We start from the raw sequence: 9,517 nt of genomic DNA, 5'->3' as shown, positions 1-9,517 counted from the left end.
ATTGAAAGATTGTTAAGAACTGGCCAGGCAAAGGGAAGGTGAGAGAAGAAAGAAATTAAGTTCAAGGAGAGCATGTCATAAATCAGTCTAGAGGTGAAAAATAACAGAGCTTATTCAGAATTCGGGAGGCGTTCAGGGAGGCTGGCACTGCAAATGGTGGAGGATAGGGAACTATATATCTCTTATCAAAGGGCAAGCAAAGCCTGCACCACATGAATGCATACTGCAGACAACAATATAGTAAAAACCACAGCTGCTGTTAGAGGTGATGGGTAGGTTTTTCACATTGGCAAGATCTTATAAGTCAAACATAGCCTGTGGAGAAAGAGGCACAATTGGGAGTGTGAAGTCAGGGAGCTTCTGGGATCTATCTAGGTAGACAGGCAGAGAGTCAGCAGGAAGGATGACTCAGAAAACATGTAGAAGTTCAAATAAGGCACCTCAAAAAAATGGTACCTAAGTTTGCTAGGGCTACCATAACAAAATGCCACAGACTGGGTGGCTTAAGCAATAGGAATTTATTTCTCAGCGTTTTGGAGACTGGAAGTCTGAGGTCAAGGTGTTGGCAGTCTCAATTTTTTTGAGGCCTCTCTCCTTGGCTTTCAGATGGCCTCCTTCTTGCTGTGTCTTCACATGGTCTTTTCTTTGTGTACGTTCATCCTAATGTCCTTTGTGAGTTCTAATCTCCTCTTCTTATAGGAACAGAAGTTGTATTGGATTAGGGCCCATGCTAACAGCCTCACTTTAACATAATTACCTTTTTAAAGCCCAATCTATAAATATAGTCACATTTTGATGTACTAGAGGTTAGGGCTGTGATGTATGAATTTTGAGAGGACACAGTTTAGCCCATAATAGATGGAAATAACAAACGAAACTGAGATCAGAAGAAACAGAATCCTTGGTAGCTAACTGATACATGTCCCCAGGGAGGTGGTGCTTACCAGGAGAATTCAGAAGCCTTGTACCTAGAGCGATGGGTCCATATAAGAAAATAACCGGGTTTGTTACAACAATACATTGAGTCCCCAACACATCGGTCCTTACCTGGGGCTCCTCAAAGTTCTCTAGACTAAGAAAGAGTTCAGTTCCATATTTGGAGCATGATAAACTCAGAGTTGTGAGAAAAGAAAATGAGATATTATGACATAATAAGTGCACAAAGAAGGACAAACTGGTTGCCACAAAGGGAAATCATATGTCATAAGATTTGAAAGTCAGAAAACTAAATTTGAATTATGGAATTTGTTGCTTTCTTCTTGTGTGATCTCATTTGAAAAACTCAGGCAACAAATCAGTCTTAATTTTCTCAACAATAAAGGAATTCTATAAATACCTACTTTATAAGAGTAGATAAAATAATATGTAATAAATATAAAATACAACGGTTTTACAAATGTAAGCTTGGGTTATCAATGACAAATATAATAATCACTACTTTTTTTTTGGAGCGTTTTCTATAGATCACATATTACATTAATACTTTTACATACAATATCTCATTTAACTATAGTCTATAAATAGTCATTCAAAAATATCTGAAATAAATTTTCAAAAGAATCCACAAAAACAGATGCTTATCAAAAATAGCCCTTTCTAAGAAATAATTTGCCAAGATTAATTAGTATGGGGCTTTCCAAGTTTAATACAAGTGACCAGAATTTATCCACAGGCACACATGACTGAAAATGTAGTATATGGAAAGGAAGCAATTCTCCATTTGTAAATGGACAATTGTCTATTTACATAGAATTGCCTTATTTAAAATAATTCGGTGACGTATAGATTAAGTTTTATAGAGGTTAGAAAAAAGACGGTGGGCCAAAAATGAAGAGGGAATTATAGTCATTTATTTTGGCTAGGTGGCTTTCTCTCACTAACCCACCTATATAGTGGGGGATGGGTGCATCAGGGTATCAGACCTGGGAGCACCACCAAGAAGGCTGTTCTACAGGTTTACCTAGCTTTTTGTGTTTATTAAGCAATAGTCCCATGGTATGTGATTTCTCAGGTGGGCCTTTTGACAGAGAGAAAAAGAGCAAACCAGCCACAGATGTTGTTATATGTCAATGAAAACCAAATTGGACCCCTCAATTTGATTCAGCCCAGAACCTCAATGACACTTTGACATAGATTATTCTAATTATGAGAGATTCAGTAATAATTTAAGTATGGGTCAAAAACATAATGTGAAAGGAGTAGTTATACAAATTGGTTCTTCGGTAGCACACAGAGGGGCTTGCTGCTACTTGTGGGCAAGGGGCAAGGGCAACTTTATAGAAAAGATGACATCTGAACTGGGTTATGGAGCTAAATAGGAAATATTCATGTAAATATGGTAAGAAACAACATCTTTTAAAAAAGATTCTGTGTTCTAATCATGGAGGTTTGAAACTACTGGAAAGAGCTAGGTCTTTTTGCAGGTTAATCACCTTTTGTTCCTCCAAATTGCACTACATCTTGACCTGCGCCTGCAGAAGACGGGCTTTATGTAGGTGCTGCATAATCTTTGCCTTCCGACTACTGTTTGGGATCAGTCAATGGTGGAAATTAGGGAACAACAGCACATGGGAAGAAGGGAAAAAATTGAGGCCAAGGATTCGATCCCTTGTCTTTCTCCCTGCCAGGTTACTAGGTAGTTACTAAAGGCCACAGTGCTAACTGGGCAACTCAGACCTCTAGATGCTGGTAATGGTTCTCTCCCTTTTCTCTTTAGAGCCATCAATTTTCAGGGTCCCTTCTTGCTGTCTGCATTTGAGTATATATGTCCCTTTGTAAAACTTCCCTGAATAACCCCACATAATACAACAACTACATTCTGATAGAACCCTGATTAATCATTTATATAACAACACAACTGAGGAAATACGAAAAAAAAAAAATTGTTCTGCCCAGAGCTGCCTGTGCAATTCCTAAAAGCCAAGTTTAATTGATTTGATTTTTTTTCTCTATTCTCTTATCTATCCATTCACATTGAGATGTGTAGCTATTTAATGTTACCAAAGGTTTGCAGAATGAGTCAGACGTTGTCATTCAAAGAATTGGCAACTTTGAGGTGAAATCATTTCATGTCAAAATTTTCTATTACCATAGAATAGATTTTATATTCACAAATCTATGAAAGTCCTCACAGATCATCTAATATTGTCCAGTGGTACCTAAAACTGGCTCGTGGTCAAAGTTATCTAGACAGCTCTCTAAAAATATGTGTATGTATGTATACAAGCATTTCCTAACCTCACCAAGATCTTCTATATCCAAGTCTCTGGGAGTAGCATATAGACTTTTATTTTATTTATTTTTTTTATTACTATGATGTTTTCTGGGTGAGAATTCTTATTTAAGGGGTGGGAAAACTAAGGGCTGCAGACGTTTTGTAACTTTCTTGAACTCAGATAATAAGACAGAGGTACGATCAGAATGAAGCCCACTGCTCTTGACTCAGTTATTGAGTGTGAGGGAAATAGAAAAATGAGGGGGAATTAACAGAAACTTTCGAGCAAGAGTTAATGCTCCAGTTTGGAAAAGTGTAACACTGATCATAAATTAAGGAAAACAAGCCTGTGTTTCCTAATCTCAAAATTTTACATTTATCAAACATCCTCCTGTACCTCATATAGCTTGAAAGACTCCTATCATTTTGGCATGGAACTTTTGGTAGGGCTGTTTCCTATAATGAATGTGATAACCAGCAGTTCCCTGATTCTATTTACATACTAGGATTGCAATTCGATAAGAAGGACTCAGTGTTCTGATAAGTGATGGAAACAGTCATTTTACATCAGAAGATAAATTCAAGCCATTGCTTTGAAGTCTCACTGATATTTTCCGACTCGTTTCCTAAAAAGAGAAAACCTGCCAAAGCTCTCCAAGAAGATAAACAATATTTGGTCTGTGGAATCCCGGAATCTGAAGACAATCATTTGATCAAATATTTTCTACCAGAAAATCATACAAAATCATTTCACTTATAAAAGAGTTTCTCTTACTACAACCTCTTTCAACATTAAGAATTCAATATGTTCTCGTTTCACTGGTGAAGTAAGAATAGAATCGAAAAAGAGAAGTAACCTGTTCATCTCAGCTTGGATGAACTTCTTTGACCCCTGCTATCTTACTGCAGATATTTGTTGGCATCCTTAACCGTCTAAAACCAGAGAAGGGAGAGAAGATTTTCCAACAGTAAAATCTGATTTCCTGTTAACAAATTTATCTTATTCTCTGCTACTTTTCTCTTCTTCAGCTTAGGTTATCTGAACATGTTGAGAATGTTGAAGAAGGATGCCTGCAATTTTCCGGGACAAATGGAGAGAAATGGGCACTCTTCCTTTGGGTACACTTCCTAAGATCTGAAGTGTGCTTCGAAAGTATTGATTAAACTTTTACTCCCACTCCCTTCCTTCTTTTTATTAAAATTATTGGGGTGACACTGGTTAATAAAATCAAATAGATTTTCAGTGTACAATTCAATAATACATCATATGCATATTGCATTTTGTGTTCACCACCCAAAGTTAAATTTCCTTCTGTCACCAAATATTTGACCCCCGTTTCCCCATCTACCTTCCCCACTTCTGAATTCTGTGTTGCAGACTCTTCTTAGAGATGATTTCCAGATTCACCAGTAACTTCGAAACTTATTTATACAGATGTCTGTCTAAATTTGTGAAAGAAATCTAATGATGCATCTTTTAAGAATATTAATTGCTGTTGCAAAATGCTTTGGTCAAAGAAAAGTAGACAAATATAATATAGTGTTTTAAGTCAGCAGTTAGCAATGAGATATTATGAATGTTTAATTATAAGGTAGTAATTAAAAAACATTTTTAACCTACTGAATAAACGCCATAGAAACTGGAAATCATGTAATGTAATATGCTATGACCTTAACTTCTCTTATTTAATTCTCTAATTCTTTACAGTTTTGCAATCCTATGTCTCTTTGAAATGATCTCAAGTATTCTTAAATACTTTAAATGACATTCTAAACAATACTCAAGTTTAGCTTTATAAAAAAAAGATATTTGAACTCTGAAATTTTATACAGTCTGTACCACCAATGCTCCAAAAAGATGGAATATTTATATACATTAGAATGACAGGTATCTCTCACTTTTATTTGAGAGTTTTGGCCCCAAATTGCCTTATTGGCCATGTTAAGTCACTCATGCTCTCTCCAGACTTGCGAAACATGAGGCTGAAAGTTGGGAGTTGAAGAGGAGGAAATAAAGACTATTTTTTTCCTAAATTATTATAATACTGCGGAAATTAATGGGCTATTTTTATATGGCATATTCCCTTTCTATGTCATTATTTATCTATGATAAATGCAGGGAGAATCCTTTCAGTGTTTTAAGATCTACGGCCATGCCACCCTGAACAAGCCCGATCCCGTCTGATCTCAGAAGCTAAGCAGGGTCGGGCCTGGTTAGTACTTGGATGGGAGACCAGCTAGGAAGACCAGGTGCTGTAGGCTTAAAAAAGAAGAAATTGTAAGCTGACAAGGTCCTTGCAATCTGCGAGGTCAACCAAGGGTTGCCTCACCTAAAAAGAAAAAAAAAATCCCACTCATAACCTTTTACAGTTTCCTTAATTCAAGTGACAAAAAGATTTTAAAGTTATTTTAGAACTCTATTTTAAATGCTTTCTCTTTTATATTACAATTGAATCTTAACTTTTATTCTTTGATTTTTTTTCAAAATTAAATTAATTATTGATTATCTCTTTTCTTAAGTGTCTTATCAGTTTAAGAGTATTTATGACAAATCTATTTTTCTTCTCTTAATTTATTTATTAATAAATCTAAAAGAAGAGTCCACTTTTGCCTAACAGGGTGGAGCTAGATTTGATTCCTAGTTCTCTCTGTATTGCCCCCCTGCCAAAAAAAAAAAAAAAAAAAATTAGTAACTTGACATGCCCAGGTCTCCGTTTTCCAATATGTGAGTAAAATTATGGCAATTTTTAAACATATAAAAATCGGCAATTCAATCTCCTTAAGTGAAGAGACATTACAATTTCAGGAATTATTGGTTCTGTAAATTGTACTGAGATTGTCTCCATTTTATGTGTTGAGCAGAAGTTCAAAGCTACCAGGACAGAAGTAATTGGCACAGTTGGAGCATTTGTACTCAGCAAGATACACTCTTGGTTCTTTGCATTTGAAGTTACTTTTAACACTCTCAACCTATCTGTCAGGCAGAGATTATGATCTCTCGTTCTTCCAAGAAAAAATTGAGGCCCAGAAATTTTCAGTGAGTCATCTGAATTCATTCAGCTAATAGGAAGAGCCAGGATTTGAATACAAAGCTGGAGTATCCCCACTAGAATTGGGTGTCTTGCTCTATTTCAGTATTCTGATCAGTAAGTACCTTCTTAACTTGGATAAACTGCTTACAATGAGAACAATTTCTCAGCAAAATCATCTTGCTAACAAGATAGTTTGTCATATATTTTAACTTATGGTCTCAGAGAAAGTGCCAGAAGGGTATATGGTAAAGGTTCTTTTAGATGTTCAGAGCATACTTCTGGTTAACACTTATGTATTATTGGCCCAAACTGTACCACTGCTCTAGAAATTCAATTTCTCTAATGACATCTTTTTAAAAGAATGGGCACCAACGAACAATCATACTTTCAGACTTGAGAAAAAGAAGGAAGTTGTTTCTATATTTCTTTTTCTCCTCTCTCATTGAATTCTGTTTCTTTAGCCCTTTCATCATGACCTTCTCCAGTTGGTTGATGATTTTTTTACCTTTTCTCTGGGTTCTCAATGTCAGGGGCTAAAAAAGTGGACCCCGTTTCTCTTAGTGCATATGCTTAGCATGATCAAGAAGGAAGGCTTACTTTATGGGTACAATAGCTTATAAAAAATTATGTTTTAAATGCAAACATTGCACATTGCTGCCATTTACTTTATGACTCATTAAGAATACTAGGTCTATTATTTTCTATATTTCATTACAGTGTTTCTCCTACTGCTTTTCTGCTGTGTATGCATTTTTCAATTGCTATAGTTTACTTTCTTCTTTCATTTCTCATGACTCTTTAATTACTCTTTCCAGGATTCTGCTGACATAAACTGAGAGGGTTGAGGTGATGATGGAGATAGCAGAGATGGTTTGGTTATCTCTTTATATTCTCTGTGGGAAATATCTGGCCCCAATTATTGGTTAATGGATGTCCTTTTTGAATGTGGAAAACATAAAACATCTTTCTCCTCAGTCTTGGGTCCTAGCAATCATTTCCAGGGTAACAGGAAACATTGCTCAAGATTTTGTCATAAATACATCATCTTATTTAACTTTCCCTAAATCCATTTTTCAGTTGAAGAAACTGAAGCTCAGAAGTTTAAGCGGAGTTTCTAAAGTCACATAATAGATAGTATAGATTAGACGGTGGTAGATTTGGTATTCAATTTTAGGCCTCATCGACTCTAGGAATCACCTATGTTCAATAGCTGTGACTCCAAGGAGACATAAGATTTCCTGGGGTGAAGTCTTTGGGAAATTTTCTATGGATTTTAGTATAATTTATTATACAAGATATTACTGTATAAAATACACAAAGACATTCAGGTCTGCTCTTGTATTTCGAGGGACATCACTAAAAGATCAAACGGGGACATCCGCCTCATGTTATGCTCCCGTTTTATTTCACACTGCTCTTGTTCCATGCCATGAGAAATATCCTGCCATCTCTTGGGCTTGGGTGCTTTCAGTAGGATGAGTCTGGGGAAGGGGCCTATGCAAGGCCAAGAAACGATCTCAGGGCAATTTTGGCAAGAAAATTTAGGGTCCTGAACACCTGGAGGAAGGTCCAGAAAGATGGGGAATGAGTAATGAATGATCATGTACCATGTACCACTGACCCCTAGCCTCTTCCCTTACAGTGAGGAGTACAGCTGGCAGAAGAATAATATGGGCCAGGCAAGAGGCTCCAGCACCTGGGACCAAGAGCAGTAATAAATATGGTCCTGTAGAATACCTGCTTTCACAAATGAGCACAGTGTGTATAATTAGTAAGCCATCAAAAGTACGACGTGTTAAAACCTGAGCTGAGACTAATTTGCTCTGTGAAACACACCTGACTGTACAAAATGTTCTTCTTCTGTTTGCTAATGCAAATATGTAGCCAGGGAGAGATGGCCACATCATTGAGTTGGCATGCTAAACAGAGTAAGTAGTTTTAAAAAAATGCTAAGTTATTAACTATCTTTAATTAAATATTTACTCAGTCACTTTGTGCTTTACACTGGAGTTATGTAGGTAATAATAATAAAAAGGATGATATTAATAGCAATGTAAAGAAGATAACCTACTCTGTACTAGGCACCGGGCACAGCTGCAAGTACTGAAGTTACATTTTCAACCAAACAAACCTGATTCCTGCCTTTCTGGAAACTTCCAGCCTACGGGTATGTAATAGACATTAAAAAAATTACTTGTGCACTTAAATAATTACAATTATGGTATGTGGTAGGGAAAAATTCTAAGATGCTATGAGTGCTTATGTTATGGATGAATTGTGTTACCCCAAAATTCATATGTTGAAGTCTTAACCCCAAGTACTCCAAAATGTGACTGTATTTGGAGATAAGGTATTTAAAAAAGAAATTCAATTAAAATGAGGTAATTAGGATGGGCCCTAATCTAACATGACAGGTGTCCTTATAGGAAAAGGAAATTTGAACAGAGACATGTACAGAGAAAAGACAATGTAAAGATATAGGAAGAAGATGGCCATCAACAAGTCAAGGAGAGAGGTCTCAGAAGAAGCTAACCTTATTGACATCTTGTTTTTAAACTTGCAGCCTCCAGAACTGTGAGAAAATAAACCTCTGTTGTTTAAGCCATCCAGTCTGCAGTACTTTGTAATAGCTGCCCTAGCAAACTAATATAGTATGTAACACGGGGTCCACATTAGTGAAGAATGGCTAAAATAAGACATTTTTGAGGATGACTTCTAAATAGAGACTCAAAAAAAAAAAAAAAAAAAAAAAGAAAGAAAAGAAAAAAAAGAAAAGAAAAAGTCTTTACCCAGACATCCAAAGGGTTAAATGGAGTAGGGTGGGATAGGTAGAATTCCTAGTATAAGATATGGGCAAAGTTCCTACAATAGAATTCATGGATGAAGTGGGAAAAAAAGTCAAGGAGGTGAATCAAAGTGAGAGGTAGAATGGTATTTTAAATGATTATTTGGGTTGGTGCAAGCCGAAGGCAATTGAGTTGTAATAGAATGTTCACTTTTCCAGTTTAGCCATTTGCCAACTGTAAGGCCTGAACTTTGTTGTTTATTTGGATGCATGCCTTATAAAATTATCATGAGAATTAAAGTAAAGGCCTTTGTTCCCTGATAAAAAAAAAAAAAAGAAAAAAGACAGAGACAGAGAGAGAGAGAGAAGAAAGAAAGAAAGAAAGAAAAGATGGAAAAAAAGGAGGAGGAGGGAGGAGGAGGAAGGAAGGAAGGAAGGAAGGAAGGAAGGAAGGAAGAAGGAAGGAAGGAAGGAAGGAAGGAAGGA

General features: G+C 36.3%; 1 non-coding gene across 1 annotated transcript; it reads left to right on the top strand.

Annotated features, from left to right (window-relative positions):
• The first annotated feature begins 5,357 nt into the window (after nucleotides 1-5,357).
• LOC120607520 (5S ribosomal RNA) lies at nucleotides 5,358-5,476 on the top strand. Its single transcript, XR_005654166.1, has one exon. It is a non-coding gene; the product is annotated as a 5S ribosomal RNA (ribosomal RNA).
• The last annotated feature ends 4,041 nt before the right edge of the window (nucleotides 5,477-9,517 follow it).

This window comes from Pteropus medius, unplaced genomic scaffold (assembly GCF_902729225.1).
Source record: "Pteropus medius unplaced genomic scaffold, Ma_sr-lr_union100, whole genome shotgun sequence".
In the NCBI taxonomy this organism is placed as follows: domain Eukaryota; kingdom Metazoa; phylum Chordata; class Mammalia; order Chiroptera; family Pteropodidae; genus Pteropus; species Pteropus medius.
Note: the sequence above shows the minus strand (reverse complement) of the source record. Positions and strands in the feature narration are given on the sequence as shown.